Source organism: Papaver somniferum, chromosome 8 (assembly GCF_003573695.1).
Source record: "Papaver somniferum cultivar HN1 chromosome 8, ASM357369v1, whole genome shotgun sequence".
NCBI lineage: Eukaryota > Viridiplantae > Streptophyta > Magnoliopsida > Ranunculales > Papaveraceae > Papaver > Papaver somniferum.
Genome location: NC_039365.1, coordinates 164,630,875 through 164,652,869, shown reverse-complemented (window position 1 = coordinate 164,652,869; position 21,995 = coordinate 164,630,875). Strand labels below are relative to the sequence as shown.

The window sequence follows — 21,995 nt, the reverse complement described above, 5'->3', positions numbered from 1 at the left end:
TTGTTATAATCCGTTTAATTAATTTAAAATATAATATGGAAGGGCCGCTCCACTCATTGCTATATGGAAGTGCTGCTCCACTTATTGCCAATTGGTTTTGGGTTGAATGCCCGCAGACTTTAACATGGTATCAGATCTAAGCCCCAGACTTAGACTTGCATACGCCGGGTGTAGGCTGAGTTACTGGCCGAAGTGTTTAACTGATTTTGTCACTTGTACACCTGGGGTGTAGGCCAGTGCCGATACTGGCCGAGGTGTTATCCCCTGATTTAGTCGCTCACCTGTGTACACCTGTTACCGATGGATTGGTAACTCGTACGTAGGTCCACATATGAGATCCAGTGACTGGCCTTACACGTGAGGGGGCGTGTGAAAGGACAATAGTCCCACATTGTTATAATTCGATTAATTAATTTAAAATATAATATGGAAGGGCTGTTCATTTCATTGCTAATTGATTTTGAATTGGATGCCCGTAAACTTTAACATTATATTATGAGTTTCTAATCTTTTTCCAGCACGGGGCCATCACTTCTCTTTGGTGGAGTCCAGCAATATTTGGAAGTGCTACACATCCTTCCGGTTGAATCTCGCGGATTATCTAAGTGAGAGAAAGTGAGTGGTCCTTCAAGACCCGGCAATTTAGCAGGCGGTTGGTTTAGGATGGGACCTAACTCCTCTCTCACTTGGGATGACCCGTGGGATTTAAACTCGCAGGATATAAATCATTTCCGAGCAAAATTCTTTTTAGAACTCTATCGATCTTATTCCATATATATAAAAACATGGGCCACCAACGACTCTAATTTCCAAACACTAATTTTTTTGTCCAACCATTTTCACTCACATTATTCCGCTCTTTGTTTTCTAATTTCTAAACAAAATCTTCTACTTGTTCTTTACAATATTTAGTAAAAACTAGTTTATAAAAATGATTTTTATCGTACACTCTTTAGGAAGAAAAAAGAGATCGAAAAGATGAAAGAATGTCGGCGCCTACTATAAATGTCGATTTCACTCGAAATCGTGTTACCAAGTTTGCTTCGTCGACTGTAATTGTTGGTGCAGAGTTAATTCTAGGTCATATGTCAAGGGTCCAGACCGGTCTGGGTATTATATTATATGATGAAAGAGTTGGATATTACTATATTTTATGTCAGGCGGATACAAAAACTTAAATATTGTTTATCTAGCTATACCTTGTCAAGTCTGAGAAAGAGTGGTTAGATATATTTTTTTTTTGAAAGAGAACTTTTTATTGATTTCAACAACTTACATCAGAAAGTTACATAGCTAGTACCAAACAAACACAAACAGACTTTGCTCAAACTAGAGCACAACCAACAGGAAACAGACCAACTGAAGATTGATATATTACAACAACAAAGCACTAACCAACAACAACTAAGACATTAATCCTCCTCCTGAACAACTTCCTATTGTATCAAAGGGTAGATAGCTCCTGGTGGATTGTTCTCCCAGCTGTTATTACAGTTATTTATTCGAGCAAACTTAGCCAAAGAATCCGCTACTATGTTGGATACCCTGTGGACATACCTAAACTGTACATCCACTAAAGCTTGAGAAATATTTATAGATTCAGACATCATTGGTTTATCCTCCCATCTAACATAGTTTTGTTGATGCTTTTTAACTGCTTCCATAACTGCTTTATTATCCCCTTCTACCAGAATTCTGCAAAGACCTTTCCTTTTAATCCATTGTAAAACTATCAGCACAGCTACTACTTCTGCCTGATCAATATCTCTTACATTTGTTGTCCAGGCCATGGCTTCCAGGAATTCTCCTAAATAGTTCCGTAACACAAGAGAGAAACCAACCAAGTTAGAGTCTGGAATTATAGAAACATCAAAATTTATCTTAGCCAATCAAATGGAGGCGGACTCCAACAAACTCTAGGATTAATGGCTATATGTGTGCTATTATAACTATGTGCAATATAACTATTATGGATGCTTATGCAATGAGAGTAACAGAATTGAAATTTTTGTTGAATGATGCTTGCAGGATACTGAATTTTTCCTTCAAACATCTTCAAGCAACGACTTTTCCATAAGAACCACATAGTTATAACAGTTAGATTCCTGAGATTTCTCCTTGTTGTTGATAGTAATGGTTTTTTGTCCATCCAAGATTGAATCCATTGAGTGATATATGCATAATTGTTAGCATCTTGTAGAATGGCATTTGAAACAGCAGACCACACTTCTACAGTCAAAGAAAATTGAAAGAAAAGATGGTTGATGGACTCCTTTTCACTAGAATATTGAACACACATAGAAGCTTCAGGGTGAATTATTCTCTGTTTTACCAATTTATCTGCCACAGATAGTATGTTCTTGATAAGTTTCCATAGAAACATCTGGCATTTATATGGAATTTCAATATGCCAGATCATTAACCACATCTGTTGTTGTTGGTTTGTAATGATCTGATTATTCTGCTGCATTAGAATGGCTCAATATGTTGAAGCAACTGTGAATTGACCATTTCGAGTAAATGACCATCTAAGCTGATCTGAAGCTGGTTGTTGAGGCAAAACAATATGTTGAATTTGCTGAAGTTGATCCATAGAACTCACTTGCTGAAGTTTATCCATTCTCCATCTTCTTACTGAATGATCAACATACTCAGCGACTGTGGGTTGGGAATATTTAAAGGTTGATGTTGAAAATGCTGATGAGAAACTCTGCCAAACCACTGACCTTTAATATTGACTTTCGACCCATCTCCTATTTGCCAAATATGAAATCTCCGAACCCATTTTAATCCTCCTTGAATACCATTCCATATCCACGTTCCTTGTCGCTTAACCTTACCATACAAAGGATCAATATTATGAAAATACCTTGCTTCTAGCAATTGCACCCATTTTTCTTCTTGTTCATTCAACTTTCGCCATGCCAACTTAGCAAGAAGAGCTTCATTGAAGATGCACAAATTTTTAAAACCCAGTCCACCCATTCATTTTGGCGTACTTAAATCATTCCAACCAATAAAGTATCATCCACGCTTAGAATGCTTATTCCACCAATAATTTCGTTGTAAAGACTCCATTTTTTTTGATTGATTTCTCTGGAATATGCATGCAACTCATCTGGTACTGTGCCATTGTTCCTGTGACAGCTTGAATCTGAGTACTTCTCCCTGCTTGATTAACAAGTTTACCCTGCCATGATTGCAATCTATTCTCCATTTTAGTAATTGTGTCTGCACAGCAAACATTGTTTTACGTCCTACAAATAAAGGAATACCCAAATATTTTTATGCTAATGGCATTCTGGGCATATGAACCCTATCAGAAATATTTTTCTTAAGTAAATTACTCAGATTATTACTAAAGTGAATACTTGATTAATTGAGACTAACCATCTGCCCTGAAACTTGACAGAATTGAGAGATAATCTGCATCAAGTTATGAATTGAAGTACTTGAATCCACTGAAAATAAGATGCAGTCATCTGCGAAAAATAGATGAGAAATCCTTGGACCTTTCATGGATGGTTTTAAGGGTTTGATTAATCCTTTCATTTCAGCTGCCTGCAGCATTCTGCTAAAAGCCTCCATGCACATAATGAATATATAGGGAGAAAGAGCATCACCTTAGAGAATTCCCCTTGTTGGCATAAAAGGAGGAGTAGGAGAACCATTAAGTAAGATTGAAATAGAAGCATTGCTGATGCATTCATTGATTAAATAACACCATTTATCATTGAACCCAAGACCTTGCATAATTTTGATAATAAAACCCCACTCCATACGATCGAATGCCTTTGCCATATCCAATTTAATTGCTACTGCTCCTGGGTAAATATTAGTTCTTTTCATGTAATAAATAACTTCATGTGCGATTATTGTATTGTCTAGAATGTTACGGCCTGGTACGTAAGCTGCCTGCCGAGGGGAAATAATCTTTGGAAGCAATTTCTTTAACCTATTAGACAATAATTTTGAAATGATTTTATAAGAAATATTGCCTAGGCTAGTTGGTCGAAAATCTGATGGAGTTTGTACACACAATTTTATTGGTATTAAAACCTGGAAAGTATGAATAATTTGTGGAAGCTGTTTACCAGATTGAAAGAAATCTTGTACCATAGCCACCAATTCTTCCGCAACATCATCCCAGCATAGTTGATAGAATCCGGCTTTAAATCCATCCGGTCGAGGGGCTGCCCAAGAATTAATTTGGTGAACAACCTGTCGTATTTCTTCTATAGATGGAAGCTTGATCAGCTGTTCATTTTCTTCCAACGAGATACAAGGTGTGATCAGGTTAAATATCTCTGAATCTTAAGATGGATGATATGAATTTGTAATAGAACTGAAATGTTGAATAAGAAGCTTCTGAATGTCCTCCCTTGAAGAATACCATTTACCCTGTTCATCTCTGATAGAATCAATCTGATTTCTCCTCCTGCGATATTTGGCTTGAGCATGAAAGGCTTTAGTATTTATATCTTGACCATGAAGCAGCTTATCTCTTGATTGTTGGTAACTAATATCAGCTTCGACATTATACCAATGTTGAAGACTTTGTTGTAGCTCTAGAATAGTGTCTTGAGATGCATTTGCAGATGCTTGAGCTTCCTGTAATTGTTGTTGAACCATTTTAATACGATCATGAATATTTCCAAAATGTCGGTTCTTCCATTTACTGAGACCCATTTGTACCTGCTTCAGCTTCTTAGCAAATTGTATACCCGAAGAACCAGATTGAATTTTCCCCCATTCTTGTTGAACCAAATCCTTGAATTCTCATGCTTATTCCATGTCTCATAACACCTAAAAGGTTTATGGGTTTTGAGAGATTGAGGTTTAGTAGTTAATAAGATGGGATCATGGTCTGATCCTAAAGGGATAAGATGATTGAGAAGAGCGTCTGGAAAGAATGAAATCCATAAAGTGGATGCTAGAGCTCTGTCTAATATGGTTTGAACTAATTGGAAATTTTTTCGATTGTTAGACCAGGTAAAAGGATTACCAGTAAAAGGAACTTCTTGAAGACCACACATACTAATAGTATCCTGAATGATTTCTGGCGTGAAATATGTATGTGTAGAAAACGAGTTTTTTTCATGACAAGACAAAGTGACATTTAAGTCTCCAATAATGACCCATGGAAAATCCATATGTTTTCCAATATTAGCAATAGTCTACTATTGAGACTTTCTTTCTTGTGGGTAGCAGGAACTATATAAACAGGTAAGTACCCATTGCTGATTTTCAGGACCATTATGCAAAATAAAATTGATCATATAATCCGTGAAATGCATGAGTTCTATCTTAAACCATCTTTCCATAAAGCTTCTATGCCTCCAGCCTTACGTTTGTTATTATGAAACCAAATGTTCGGGTAGTTCATGGTATGCAATAGAAAAGATGCATTTTTATTTTGTTGCTTAGTTTCTGAGAGAAAATTAATGTCATGGCTATATTGATGAATGCAATCTTTTAAATGATTCCTAGTATGTTTATTCCCTAAGCCTTGAACATTCCAAGCAAGTATGCGCATCGTAACACAACAATAACAGTTGCTAGGAAAGTAAAAACCAGTCAGAAATTGGAAAACAAGACTGTAAGTGAAAGAGAAAACATGATATTCCTCTCTGTTGAAGGATTCCCATAGTAATGTTCTAAAACATTGTCCCATTCCCCTTGCTGAGGTATTGTCCTGTAAAAACTTGGATGCATTTGATGTTCAGTTCCATAATAGACAGATTGCATATACTCCTCCTGCTGAGATCCACTCGAGAATTGTTGTTGATAGCCGCTCGAAAATTGCTTCGGGATCGGATTTGCATGCACTGGTGCACTATTGGAGATTCTTGCAATTGATCCATCTCTAGTACGCTTATGTCTTCTTGCTGTAGAGGATTCAGCTCCTTGATCAGAAGCAATATAAATTGTAGAGACATGATATCCATCTTCTGGAATTTGAAATGACTTCTTTTCCAATCTCTTCTTACTTCTAGAATTCTTAGGAGAAATAAATATCTTTTCCCACTGCTTATATTTAGGATTATTATCTCTGGGGTCAATAATCTCACCAAAATCTTCTCCAAATTTAAAAATAAAACTAGCAATAGTCTGCACATTTCCTGCTTTATCTAAACATTCATTTTCATCATGAACTAGAATTATACATGCAAGACAAAGATTTTTAGGTTGTCTTTGAAAACAAATGGGAATCCATTGAGTCACTTTTGCTGCATTGTCTGTCATTATGCCTCTTAACATTGGATTGTAAATATTAAACTCTATAAGAACACTTACAACATTGGTATAGTAGGATTACCATCTTCTGGAATGAGCTTTAAAGGATTACCAAGAATGCTTGCAATTTGATTTTCAACTTCCACATTAAGAAATTATGGTGGCAGCTTCTTGATGTCAATCCAAAATTGCTGAGTTGTAAAATCAATGTCTTCTAGAATTAGAGAAGTATTCCACTCTCTGAATATAGCCAGGTAGCCATCTATAATAGACATGGTAAAGCACAATAAGAGTGAAAAGATGACAAGTAGTTAAGCTAGAGATGGTATACCTTAAACTTAAAACCTCCTCTATTTATATAAAACTTACAGGATTTATGTCGAATACGTGTTGCGCATTGCATATGACTAGTACCCCTTTTGATGGCACGAAATTGATGAATCATCCAGCTGAGTTGATTTTGAAATATGTAAACAAATTGATAAATCCTTCTTGTAAATTTGAACCATAAAGCCAACCTTCTGAGTATCTTGTCTTTTTTAATGTCGGAATGTAACAAATGCATCCTTATCATCTTGAATCTACAAAATAACCTTTCGATAGAACAACCTTTGGATAGGAACAATCTTTGGATGTGAACCTTTATCAGAGAGAAAGATCAGAGCGGCAGTTAGCAATACCTGCTAACCATGACCAAACAACACCTTGAAAAGAGAAAAAGAGAACCAAATAAAATTAGATCAAATTAAAGCGGAAAACACTCAAATCTTGATGGAAATGTTGCCGCCTACAATGCACACGTTCCATTTACTGAATTTTGAATTAGTAAGTTTGTTATGATTTAAATTTACTTGCATATGATGTCAAAACAAATTAATATTTTAAAAATTAATATTTTAAAAATTGTTAATCGGCCAGAATAATTAAATGACATCACCTTTGTCATAGGAATTACATCCTTACTTTATATTTTATTTGTGAAATACCAAGTGTCCCCTGCACTATTCAACCAAAATAAACGCGTGGCAAGTCAAAAGTGGAAAACATTTTTCCATTGTTTTTGACATCCAATGTACTAAATGATCATAAATTTTTCAAAAAATTTAGGATACATTGTTCGATGTTGAAGGTTTTCCTACTACCCAAAGAAGGCTCTAATAGTGAAGTTAGATATGATGAAATCGAAAGAGTGTTTGTATTCTCGTTATTGGGTCAAACGTTCTTTCCTAACTCAACCGGTATTTTTCATGTTGGTTGGCTTGAAACTTTACAAGATCTGCATGCTGCAACATATTATGATTGAGGGTTTGCAATTTTAGCAGAAATTTACTATGACCTCGATACCACATCCATAATTAAAACAAATTTTACTTACTTACGGGGCATCATAAAAATAAATATTTGAAAACTGCTTTTTGAAATTGAATAATTTCTGAACAAAAATATAGTATAAAATACTTAATTATAAATTTATTCTAGTATTGGTGGTTAATCATAACTAACCGGCCATTGGATCGACGTGGTGGAATTACTTAGTCGGGACTTTTATTTAGATTGTACATTTATGTATTAGAGGTATAAATGAATCATATTATTAGAGAATTAGGTTATGATAAAGCATGATGTGGAAATGATGATTGGCTCTTTCAACACTGGGTACATATCTTCCTGTTGAATATGATGGTGACTCGAGTCCCCTTTGAACATTTTCGCACAATACAATGTCTTCCATATGCATAAAAACACACACATGACACATGTATATATTATCTCACTAACTACTCAAAGTTGTTAAATATTGGATTATATGCAGAAATAGGCCTGTTCTGGACCCTCATTTTTGTTTCTACGCCTGTTTTTTATTTATTGCAAATATAAGCCTCTTAAACGGTTTCTATCCACTTTTGTTATCTCAGTCAATTTATCGCGTGACTCGTTAATTTCTCGTCAAAATATCATTTAGGGATATCTCATCAAGGTGTTAAGATTACTAAACTTACCTTTCTGGAGTGTGTCAATACCATAGTAAATACCGCCCACGTGTGTCGATCAGAAAGCCTAATGTAAAATAGATGAAATCTCAAAGAAAATTGAACGGCTACGATGGACATCCATAGTAATTAACATCACACATGTCTGTCTCAGAACCAGTAATCTGAGATATTCAGATCTCAGAGAAATTGGACGGTCTAGATGCTTAGATGGTTAGATGATAACCCATCTAATAGCAGAAGAGACAGATCGATTTTCATTTTCTTCTTCCTTCTTCTCTCTGGTTTTCTCTGGTTCATCTAAATTAATTTTTTGATTGATTGTTAACGTAGTTTGAGATGATTTCAGAGAAAGATAGTGGTAGTTGTAGAAAGGGTGGATGAGTTGCAGTTGATTTGAGAGATGGTGATGAAATACAAACAGTTGATGGTGGATTCGAGTTGGGTTTCAGTCGAATTTGCAATCTGACTCTAGTTAGAGATGTTACAAAGAAATTAGGGTTGTGTGGTTATCTGCATTTAAGATGAAATTGATGAGGAATTGAAATGATTTTTGGTGGTGAGTTTGCTAATTAGATTTGAAGATGTAAATATCAGTTGAAGGGATGAAGAAATACAGTTGTTACTGACCATTTTCATGGGAATTTATGTGTTTAAATGATTATATGGTTGTGGTTTGTGACTAATGTGAAATTGCAGGTTGAAGGCGGTCCATACAACATCAAAAAGGGGATATATTTTCATTACCAGATTTATTCACACCATGTGTTTGTTTAAGGGACTGACCGACTAATGCTTGAACCAATTTGTGGATGTTTTCCATGGAATTTGGTGGATTGCTTTGCAGGGTTTGAACTGGATTTGTATGTATGGCAGATGGGTTTGAGGCGAATTCTGGAGCTCAAAGGGAAGTATATAGATGTGTGTTACTGCCAGGTTTAATGGCCGTTTATGGAGCTCAAAGGGAAGTCTGTAGAATTTCGCTTGAACTGATGAAGATTTTGTTTTGTACCTTGCAAGAAGGAATCTATATAGTGTTATGAATGATGGGTAATGATGTGTGGTGATAGTTTGTGTAATTTGTTGAAACAGTAAGGAAATGTTTGTTGTTGCCATCGATTTGAGCTTCAATGGGATTTGGTTTGTTAATTGAAGTTCAGACATGACAAGCACAAGGGTCTGCAATGCAGTGAAGTAGTGTTCAGTTGAGGCAGAGAAATTAGTGTTGGTTGCACTGTGGTGGTGATGAATGAATGTGTGGTTACAGGGAACGGTGGTTGAATGAAGATTGCTTCATCAATTGAGCTCAATCTGAGCTGGGAGTTGCAAGTGGTGTTTGAGTTTTGGAAGGAGTCTGTGTAAGAAATGAGCTGAAATGAGAAGGAGCCTTGGGTTCTGGATTGTACGAATTAGAACAATTGTTGCTTCTATATGGTTTATGGGCAGTTGTGTATGTTAATGGATGATTGAATGGTTTGTGTATGTTGGGTGTTGAATTCTTGCAGGGAAGAAACGATGATGGTCAGTTGTGCGTGAGTTTGTTTTGAAACTGCAGTTGAAGACGAGTTTATAAGTTCTGGCAAGCAAGAAGAAGATGGTTGCTAATGGCTAGGAACTGGGAGCAGTAACGGAAGAGTTTTAGTCATGTTTTTCAAGGTTAAGAGAAGAATATCACGGATGATTCTGTCGTTGCTGCTGGCAAATATCTGAAGTGGTTATAATCAATGGATGTGCAGAGGAGTCTGGTGGAGTATGATAATCTACTGCATTACGTTAGATGTATGCTTAGGATTGCAACGGTGAGGCAATGGATTATGTAGTTTTCAATGGCGGAGCTGCAGATGAATGGTGGCTTAGATGTGAATGAAGATCAGATTTGGTTCGTGTATTGGCAGAATTGGCTTAATTTTGTACGAATTTGTTAGCTAGAGGAAGCGACTGCAATGGGTTTCCTGTGGTGGTGAGGCTGTTGGATTCTGGATTTCGCGGAGGTGTTTGGCTCAGTTGGAGTAGTCGTCTGCATCAGTGATGGTGATGGCTAGATTGGCGGACAAAAAATATAAGTTGTGTGGGCTATCATGGTCTCACGTAAGCAGTGCCAAGTAAGCAGTTCCACATAAGCAGTGCCACGTAAGCAATGTATGGTAACATATACAGAGTCAACACGGCTTGTTGGGTCACAATTACCAATTCAAAGGACTTTTAGGTCTTTTTAGTTATAGCTAACGGTGCTAACTTTCCATCCATCACTTTTGGTCAAAACTTGCCTAGTTTTGCAATAAATAAAAAAATAGACCTAGTTTTGCAAACCATAAAAAAACAGGCCTATTTCTATAAATTGCCCTTAAATATTTAGGAAAAAAATCTTCAAACTTTTCCTAGGAGACATCTAAATTCCAGATCTAAAAATGATAAATCATTTGGTAATGATGAATTTCACATCATGGTAATAGAAGGGAAAAATAAATATCTAACAACTTCTCTCCTCATCTCTCTTAGGAAAATAACCGTTTTTTTCTCTCAAACCAGGTTCTTCAAAAATCTTGTAGATTTTAATCCTAATCTGTCAGATTTGGTCTGAGATCTTCAGATCTATTGGCAAATTTGGTTATAAATATTATTACTATTTTCTAGTATGAATAAAACAATCGCTATTAAGCGATTTTAGGGTTTGTAAATAATGTTTTTAGTTTATCTTCAATTGATTTCATCACTAATGGCTTCTGTAAGCCAATTAGATGTTTCCAATAGCCGTTATGGCATTTTTCTTGAATGGATCATTCATATCAACAATGTCATCGATGACGATTTACTAGAAGTGGTCGGAATTTTCCGGGTATGGGAAGATCAATTGCTAGTAGAGGTGATCGTGATAACGGTGGGCTGCGCAAATTACTCCCCTCTGGAACATGTTACTCTTAATGAAGAAGAATTCAAATGGAAGAATATTATTTTATATGCCATGTTTCAAATATCTGTTTCATCTATGAAACGAGATATATGTATTTTATCATTGTTTTCATCTTTGATGTACTTGAACAGGATGTATCCATTCTTGTTATGTTAATGAAATCAAGATTTCCTTCAAAAAAACAAAAAAAATTCTCTTTACAGGCACACTCTCGTTACTAAAATTAGAAGGGAAAAATAAAGAAAAGAAATAGAAAAAGATAGATTGTTAATTGATACCAGCACTCTTTCACTTTCTTGTACGGAAGAGTTGATGAAATCTTGAGCATCCTGTAAGAAAGACTAAGAAAAATCAAAGGATTTCCTTGAAGAGTTCAGTTACCCTATTACAAACGTAATAGACAAGTTACTGAATACCAACACTACGGATTATTACCTTAAGAGAAGGTTCAAGGAAGTAATCCGAAACTACTTTGACATTTGTTTGGTCCTATTGGATATACTCGATTAGTTTCCATCCAGGGGCCGTACCTGAAAAGAAATATGCATGCAGATATACGCACATATGTTATTTATGTTTTGAGAAACGAACTATCATTTTTTTTTTTCATTTTAAACGTATTTTATCTCTTCTTCATAAACGAAGGGAGTATCATTTTTAGGGTAACGGAGAAGACAAATACCTATTGATCAGCAAGTTTGGGAAGACGAAAACATAAAACCCTCTTGATCCAATCCTGCTAAGGGCACCATCCTTTTCATTTGGAGCGCTTTCACATTCTTGAATGCTGAACTTGTCAGATATCTACTTCGTCATACGGAAAACACAGAAAGTGAAGCCTTTGGAACTGTTGCTATACGGCAGTCGAAAAGTAATAAAGGATAGATAATTACTTACCGTTGTGGTGTACGTATCAAGGTTAAATCCGGATGAAAATCCAGTATGTGCATATGGTACATGATAACCACCGTCAATGAAATTGTCAATAAAAAACTACACGTTTCACAGTTCCCAATCAAAAAAACTATAATTCCGCAATTCTGTACTTCTAATATTGCTTATGACAATCCAAATATTTGAGGAATAAAAACAACAAACCTTCCAGTTAGAGTTGACGGTGTATTCATGTCTAGAAACATAACTTAGCAATGTATCAATTCCATTTCTACTGAGTATCTTCAAAGAGCTTCCAAGCCATTGCTTTTCCACCGTCTTGGTATCAATAACCTTCATTTGATGATAATCGTGATGTATATCTTCATCCAAATTGATGAGTATAAAGGGTCCCCAAGTAGATACTTGAATTGGCACAAGCCCAAAATTCTACAATACCGCATCCATGTCCAAGGGAAAAAAAAGTACTTAGAGATAAGGTGTGTGTGTGTGTATAGGGAGAGACAACCATGCATGGCCATTGTTTTGGCAAGTTGTTGGTACAACTATGGGAAATATGCATACATACATTTTTGCTGAAATTTTCTATTCGAGATATTCTGGTAGCTTTAAGAAGTGTCCCATCCATCCCATAAGTCCAACCCTACAAACAGTAATCGAAGGTGGCAATGGCATTGGCACAACGAAGTTTGAGCCAATGTAAATTGTGAAATATGGGTTAGTGAATAACTATGATAGCCAATTGAGCGTCAAGAAAGAAGACGAAGATTCAAACACTTACGTGATAAGGGCAGACGAAGCAAGATTTTTGACCACATCCGGATGAAATAAGTGAAGCGCGATGTCGACATACATTATGAAAAGCATGCAGATTTCCATTTTCATCTCTACTTATCACATACTCTACCCTTCCAAGTCTGGTTTTATATATTCTTGGAAAATATGCAAAAATCTAATTAGATGTTAACTCTAATTACACGAATAATTAAGTAGTTGTTGTACCTTCCAGTGAAAAAGTCATAAGCTTTTCTCATCTGTTCAGTGAACCCTGAAAACCATAGTACGGATGGATTTACATTACTCCCAAAATCAGATTAGGGACTGAACAACAAAATGTAAATCAAAACAGAATTTGTTGATTTGCAAAATATCTCCACTGATGCAAATAGGTGGTTTAAGTCTGTGAGACAAGGCTGCTCTTAGAAGAGACTACTTATATAAGCAAATTAATCACAAAAACGTGGCATAAAGGCTAACAGCAAATGCAAAAATTGAAAAATTCTATATACATACCAACAACCTGCCAACCACGGTAGAACACGCGGTCGACTTCTAGCGATAGAAAATTAGGGTCTGTGTACCAAGAACTAGGAGGTGTTAGTGCATGTTTTTTGACTTTCAAGATGTAACGAAAGATCCTTATCTGAAGATAACAATGATGATTTGATCTGGTAATAAGAATTGCATATGATCAACCGCTTGATACAATGATTATGATGGGATGCGGAAGTAGGATTTGATGCTTTCTTTTGAAACTTAGGGGCTTCAAACGGGAATGCTAAGATTGGTTTTAAAATTACCATAGATTGTACGTAGAGTCTAACAATGCTCTACTACTCTTTGCTTAGTTTTAGACTTTCCAAGTCGGAGCATTTTATAAACATATCGTTTGTTAACCAATACTATTAGTTTTTGTTTATATTACGTACCCAAAACGCGTCTCTATGTGAAGCATGATATCCAATTATCCTTTCCAAACTAGAACCTGTTGTTGCGTAATGCGTATATCTGAAAAGAGTTCGTTCGTGTTCACCCATATGGAAAACAAAAAGTTAGCGTGATTCTTTTATCAACTTTATATATAGTGGATGAAAACAAAAGGTTAGCGTAACTTGGTACTGCCGTACCTCAGCTGTCCTGCCTGTTTCATGTACTTCTTTTCTCTTTTTTCTTTTTATTACTCGTATTTTGTATAAGAACAAGGACCCGTGACGTTGGATTATCCGTAATTTTTGTCCATCATCTCTCCTCCTTTAAAACATTAAGTCTTATGAACTTCCACATCCCACGGTAAGTATGACACCCTCTCAAATTAAATGAGATTAAAGTTTTGAATTAAAGTAATTATGAAAAGGACAAGTGGCAAGACTCTATTGGTTGGAGCATTAGAATTTGAATTACACTCTATTTACATCCTGTATTTAACTGGTTGTTAATAACACCGTTAGCAAAAACATTTATGTGTGCATTTAATATACTTAACTGGACGTTACTCACGTCCGTTAAGTGTATAATACCTCCGGAAAAAACCTGACCAGATTTGGTCCAATTTATAGGATTCTGATATTCTCCAAAGATTAGGGCTTTCCTCCTGCCATACTTTCTTCTTCTTCTTGATACCTAACAACTTTTGAAGCTGTTTTGGGTTCGATGTTGTGTTGTAATTGTATGGATTTCTGGGTTCGATTCAAATCAGTGGAAGTGTCATTAATCAATTGCAGAATGGGTTCATGTTGAGGGGAATGAAGAGGGCAGTTAACAACAATGAATCTGAGATCGAGAATCAGCAGAGATGGTGATTGTTGGATCTGGGTTTTACTGGGTTAAATTTGAGATGGAAATTTGGGGTCACGACAGATTTGAGAGATGGTGGAGAACTGTTGGTGAAGATTGAAGAAATTAATGATTGGAGAGGGGTTTTACTTGAATCTGTTACATGAAGTTGCTGCTTAAGAAGATTTAGAAGAAGGCGTTTGTCTGATGCAATTGGTGTTTGCTGTTATGGTTTGTGTTGAAATAGAAGAATTGGGTTTTGATGAGTTGGTGAACTTAGATGAATTCCTAGGATATTCATTTCAAGCTGTCTGGTGGAGATGGTGTTGGGTGAATTGTTGGAGCTGAGATGCAGGTTTGATGGATTGGTGGAGTTGTAGATGGTTTGGTGGTGGTATGGTTAGAAATGGGGTCTGTTGATGGTACTCAAGAGGATCAGGGCAGGTGTTGTATTTGGTTGTTGCAGTGAGAATGGTGAATGCCTGAGCTGTAATAGATGTATGTTAGCTTAAGCTGAATAAAGGTAAGGGCATTGCACGTGGATGGATGATGAACCTGTGACTGTGTTGGTGATAATGGGTGCAAATGGGAGTTAAAGTGAAGAGAATGGGAACTGGTGTTGCTATGGGGTTTCAGTAAAAGGATTGCATCATAAGCTTATAAGCTGAGTTAGTTCTGGTGATTGTTACAGGGAAGATGAGCTGTTGTCATAAGCTAATGGGTACATTGGTTGTCAATTTAGAGAGTTGTAATCCTGCAGCTGTGAGTATTGTTATCAAGTGACTATGGCAAAAGGGTTGGTATAAAATTTGAATAGGCAATGGTGGTTTGCTGAAGCTATGAAGATTGCAGATGAATTAATTGAAGCTGATGCTGGTGATAGTAGTGCAAGTGGAGCCGTAAATGTGTTTGTTTAAAGAAGAATTGAATAGACTGACCAGTCACAATCGCCGGTTGATAAAAGTAGAAGAACCGGAGAAACCTGTAGATGTTTGATGCTTGGGCTCAACTCCAATGCTTTACTCTGTTACATTGTTTGGTACCTATCTTAAGGTAATGTTTCTTTTTACTGTTTCATAAAAAATGATCTTTAATATTTTTTTCGGTAATTAATATGACTTAGCCGTAAAATCTAGGTAATGTATAAAAGTCGGTTTGAGATTTAGTTTCGAAGCAACACCAAATAAAAGATCCTAAGAAAATATCGGGACGTGGCGAGGCGAAGCCCCGCGACACCAACTCAGAAAATGCACGACGGGGCGAGAAAAAAAATATGATGATGGATTGTTTTCGGGTCTGCCCGGTGCGTTGCACGGGCATGAAATCTAGTTTCTTAATGACGATGGATCCCCTACAGTGTTTACGCTCGTGTTTTCACATTATCTCATACTTTTAGAGACAGTTTTCTTAGTAAAATTTAAATGGGTTCGAAACTAATATTTTGGGATGCTCATTTTACAAAGCTCTATATGCCCACAAAAAATGGGCACATTCCAAAACATATAATTCTGTCATCTACTATGTTGAAAGTTAATCGTTGAAAATCAACAAATCTTAGATGGTGAAATTTGGTAATTCAGAATGTGCTCATTTTCTTTATGGGTATGTACACCTTTATAAGACAAGCATATCCTCACCATATTAGCTTCAAATACGCTATCATTCAAGTTTTATTAAGAAAAATATTTTCCAAAATGTGAGATAGTTTGAAAGTCGGAGTGCGAGGGATCCTTCCTCTTTGTTATCCCGCAAAGAGTGGTCATTTTTCTTATTTTTCTTACTTCTTTTTTAATAACTTACCGGGACAATTTATTATTCAAGAGCAATATAAAAACACAGAACTAAAATAGAACATAATTAAACCTGAAACTTATATGGCAAAAAAAAGAGTACTTTGAATAATTAGTTTCAGCTTATTTTTGTGATTATTTATATGGCCAGTCCTTATCCTTTACCAGAAATTAAATCCATTTTCAAAGTCTTAATATATGCATATAAAGGCATCAAGAAAATCCATCGACAGGAGATTGATGGATGGGTAGAATCTTACCTTTCGTTCCAGACGCGAGATGAATCGCTGAAATCAACTCTGGTCACCAACTCCCGTGTCTGTATGCGACCCCGAGGGGCCGAGAAAATATCGTAATTGTCTGTCTTTCCACGATGCAGTTTTATATTAACTTTAACCTATCCTTAGGGTTTAAAAATAAAAATAATGTCCAAGTCCAAAAATAAAGTTAAGAAGTCCAAAAATAAAAGAAAATTTATAAAAAATAAAACAAACCCTAATATAGTTTCTAAAAATAGAAAAATGGATAAAATCTAAGAAATAAAGGTTGGGTTTGGTAATGCTTTTATTTTTTTTAAAAACACTTTCAAAATATATATATATATGGTAATTTTTATCTAAGTATATAAAAAATAATCATGATTGGTACACAACTTTGGTTATTGGGCTCCAACTCCTTTTTGAATAATAATACCTAATCTATGAAAAATAAAACTACCAAAACCACTACTAGCGTCGTTGCTAACTAAACAATTCTTCAGACGCTTGAAAAAACACAAAGTATTTTCACCGGGTTTCCGAAAGCTAGAACACCCAGACCGTAACCATGTGATACACACTTGTCCAAATATTTAGTACGTTTACGCGAAACATCACTAGATAGTTTTACCTGGGGGAGAGGAGCTTAAAAGCTCAAAAAACATAAGCTTTGGGCGCACCTTATTTCAATGCATGATTTTTCTTTTGTGTCCTACTATATTTTATAAATGACCGAAATTTCCCTTAAATATTTGATAATCAATTTCTTATTCTCTGTATCATATTCTTTAAAGAATGTTATTTTAAATCTATGTTTTTTTCCTTTTTTTTTATTTGAAGCATAATCTATGTCACATTCTTTAAAGATTGTTATTGTCACTTTCAAATTATATTTTATATATTATTTCAATTAAAAAAATAAAAAATAAGACACAATATTAAATAAAAATTTGATTTTAGTATAAATTTGTTTATCCCAAATTAAATCTATAATAAATAATAGTTACTCAAAATATATATAAATATCTAATTATATTTAAATACCATAAATTAGAATAATCAGCTTTAGCTTTTAGTATATAGTTTACCAAACACTTAACTGTTTTTTTTACACAGTACAGCGCAGCAGGAAAGCACTTTTACAAAAACCGCAGCATTATCAAACTAGTCCAAAATCTAAAAGAAAAAAAAAATTAATTCATGTACAATGGAACCCTTAGCCAATTCAAACACCAAGGAATCCGTCGGTGCTTGTCTAACCAGTAGCGTCGAGAAAACGTGCCATCGAGAAGAAAAAACTGATGCAGGGGATGATGCGACTGGTACTGCTGGTAGTTTTGCTACTGAGAAGAAATCAACAAGCTTGAGAGATGACGATAAGACAACAACAAACCTGAGGTAATAATTTCTTAACTTACTTAAAGGTTGATACAATCATAGTCCTGTAGTTTCTTTTTCCATATCTCTTGTTCGTAGTACTTTGCATTTTTATTGTGAATTATATGATTTTGGGCATACTGAAATCTTATTAGGCATACTGAATAAAGACAAAAAAGGATATGAAATAACAAAATCAGAAATCCCCTTAACCAATTTTTTTTTATTGGCAAATCTATCCTTTACGTATTATTGTTAGTAATCTGGATTAGTGATTAAAACTTTTGTTTAGTGATTAAGATAATTTTCATAATTATAAAGGTTTGTTTAGATGAAAAAATTTGGGGAAAAAAAAAAATCAAAGTTTTTATTGAGAAGGAGAGAAGGAGAAAGTGACAAAAATTTTCTTCTTGATTCAATGGAGGATGAGGAGGGTCATTCTTCATCTAAAAAACCTAGGAAAATACATATCAACTACAACAATGATCCAGAAATGGCTGATTTCTTAGATTGTGAGAATGATTTTACACAAATTCAAACTCAAGATGATGATTTTTATGAGCCAAATCCATATGATGAATACATAGATGAGGAACCCAATGCTTCTAACACACATGTACATTTCTGTTTTATGTTTAATCTCACTTTTGTATCTTGTAATCATCAAAAAAATTGTATTTTTCATCATGGTTCGGTGCCAGGACTATGTTCGGCTTAAAAATATAAGCCGAACCCACTAAATTGATGAACAGTTCGGCTAGCTGAATTTGTTAACGTTATGCGCTGAACCTTCATTTTCCAACTTCCAACCTATTTGCAAGATCCTAGTTCGGCTTATATTAAAGTCTAATAACAAGCCGAACTTATTCCTGAGAGTTAGGTTCGGTTCTCACTTTAAATATCGTATCAGCCGAACTATATATTTTTCCAAGTTCGGCTCATATTCAAAAAATCACATCAGCCGAACATGATACTGATTTTCCATGAAACACTTAAATTCATACACATTTAGGGGTTAGGATTTTTATTACATATGTTTTCTATTGTGCAGCCTTTTCATAGGATGAACCAAACAAAACAAGTGGAAATTACTAAAAGTGTTAAGAAAGTGAAGTCTAATAATGGAGAATACCAAGGTCCATATTAAACTCATTAAAATCAATTAGATCTTATCTTCAACTTCAAGAAAATGAAAAGACAAACACAACGCAAAAAGAATGAGGTCATTCCGACATCAGATGAAAAAGTTATGGCCAAAACAAGATCAAAAAACTTGAGTGTGCAAAGAGAAGGTTCGGCTGATAACTCAACAACACGAGCTAGCCGAACCTAGAGCCTGCAAATCAATATTTTCGAAGTGTTTACAGAGAGAGGTTCGGCTTGAAAGTGATCTAATCGAGTCAGCCAACCTGACAACCACCTGGGGTAAATTTCACTTCTCAGGTTCGGTCGGGAAGGTTTGCAAGGTATTAGCCGAACCTGACACTGTTCTGGGACGTATTCAATACACATTTTGGGGTTCGGCTAAAAATTGACATTTACGTTTTAGCTGAACTGTTCATAGACACTTTCAGGGTGAAATTTCAAGAACAGATCGGCTCAAAACTCAACTCAATTATCAGCCGAACCCGCTACTGTAACCGTCAAATACCCTAAGTTTTTAGCAATTTAACCCATTCAATCCATGAAAAACAACAAATAAAAGATTGGGTTTGTAGGGAATACCTTCTTATCCTCATTTCAGTATTTGGAGCTTCAAATGGTTGAATTTCCGATTCAATTTCCGGTTCAATTATAGTTTTTACACCTTCATCTTCAATTGGTTCTTCTTCTTTAATTCATGGATTGGAAGAGGATTTAGAACACCTGACGTTTGCTTTTTCTTTGTACGATCCATTATATAGTTCAATTTAACCGATGATCGAATTTTCACGAATCGATAATTAATTACAGTGATGAAAAAAAATCTGAGAGAAAAGGAAGGTGGTTTAGCTGGAGGAAGAAGAAGAGATGTTTAGGATAGTTTATTTTTTGACTTTAGGTTCAAGGGTATATAGGTAATTGAACTACCCAATAGACACCCCTTATAAGGTCACCTAGGATGGGAAAACTATTTTGTATGCCTTGAAAGTTTTTGGTATGCCTAAAATCATAGTTCTTTATTCTATCCTACATGGGACATAACCCAAAGTCACAAGAAGGAAGAACCGGATAAAATCACTACCCAACAAGAAGCGACAAGAAGGATGTCTAGTGATCATAATGACGAAGAACAAGTTGGTGTTAGTGATGAAAAAGATTGTCAATCAACTAATGCAGAATCGGTAGAAGTACTTGATCATTTCCCTTCAGCAAAAGTAGCAGATATCTTGAAGGCATAACTTAAATTGGGTGACTCAGTTCCGCACAACCTTCTCAAAGGTCTAGGCTTCAACTTGAGTAGTTTTTTCTTTTCGATCATCAAAGCAACAAATCTATTGATCAAAAAATGGGGAACAAAAGAATTGCACCACCCCAAGAGAAAACAAGAGAGAGAAGAAAGGCAGAAAAGAAGAAAATAAGAAGAGAAAGAACTTAAACAGACAGCCTAAGGGGGCTGAAAATATAATGATTTCCAATTGCTAATAACATAAGCAAAAGAAACCCGTTGAAATTCCACAAAACATAAAACCCAACAAAAAAACCAATACTTAGCTTTCGATATTACTTCTTGAAGCTCCATCATCTTGTCCGAGAATACTCTGGCATTTCTTTCCAACCAAAAAATCATAGCAGGTACCATAGCCCACAATTTCTTATGCCGCTTATTCAAATTCTTTGTATGCCAGTTGCATAACAAATTTCTCGAAGACGAGGGGATATCAAAAGAGCATTGAATCTCATTCCTAAAGTAGTTCCATAAATCCTTGTGCAAAGGCACAGTGAATAAACAAATGATCCAAAGTTTCCGTCCCTCCACAAAACACAAAGCCTCCATCAATAGACATACCTCTCGGTATGAGCATATATATATTCTTAGTAGGCAGTTTATCTTGAAACACTAACCAAACAAAGAAATCCCGATTTTAGGAGGATATTTCTGCTTCTAAATACGCTTGTAAGAAGAACTATCAAGCCACGGAGTAGAATCCTTATGAATAGACTCGTAACAAGATTTGATTGTAAGATCATATGCTTGTTGAGATTCTAGCTAACTTCATCTTCTTCGGACCAATGAAAATTCAACCCACCATAATCTCCAACTAAGCTCTTGAACTAGCATCAAGCCTGTTAAGAATTTCCAAATTCCAACTAGAAGACCCATTGCAAACTGCAGAAATAAGTTTTCCTTTAGAACGAGCTTTGGTGTAAACGTTAGGGAATTTTGATTTCATATCTCTATCAAACAACCATCTATCTTCCCAAAAATTGATTCTCTTGCCATAATACCTTTCCAAACTGAGACACCATAGCTGCCTTTAGGCTGATTTGAGAAAAAAGGTTGCTGACTGATCCCATCCAAAACAAATCATCCTCTAAGGAAAATCTCCAGAGCCATTTCACTAACAGGGCATAATTCATATGCCTCAAACTTTTAATACCAGGACCCCCCCTATATTTCTTCTTAATCAGTTGAGACAATTTCACAAAATGAGTCTTTTTGTTATTGCACTCCCCATCCCAAAGAAAATCTCTCATGATTTTCTCAATCTTCTTAGCCACAGAAATAGGAATCTCGAATAAAGACATGAAATAGATGGGAAGGATGGCCAAGACACTTTTAATCAAAGTAATTTTACCATCCCTATATAGATTAGCTTTATGCCAGTTCGACAACCTTTGAGTGCATTTATCAATCACCTTATTCCAATTTCTTTTGTCATTTGTATTTATCACCAAGAGGTAAATCTGAATAAGAAGTGGGCAATTGATCACCAAGACATCCCAGAATAGAAGAAAAATGACTCATGATCACCTTCTAAAGCCACACCATAAACCTTGCTTT

General features: G+C 35.5%; 1 pseudogene; it reads right to left on the bottom strand.

The window, feature by feature from the left end:
• Window positions 1–7,831: 7,831 nt before the first annotated feature.
• LOC113306370 lies at window positions 7,832–13,963 on the bottom strand (annotated as a pseudogene).
• Window positions 13,964–21,995: the final 8,032 nt, after the last annotated feature.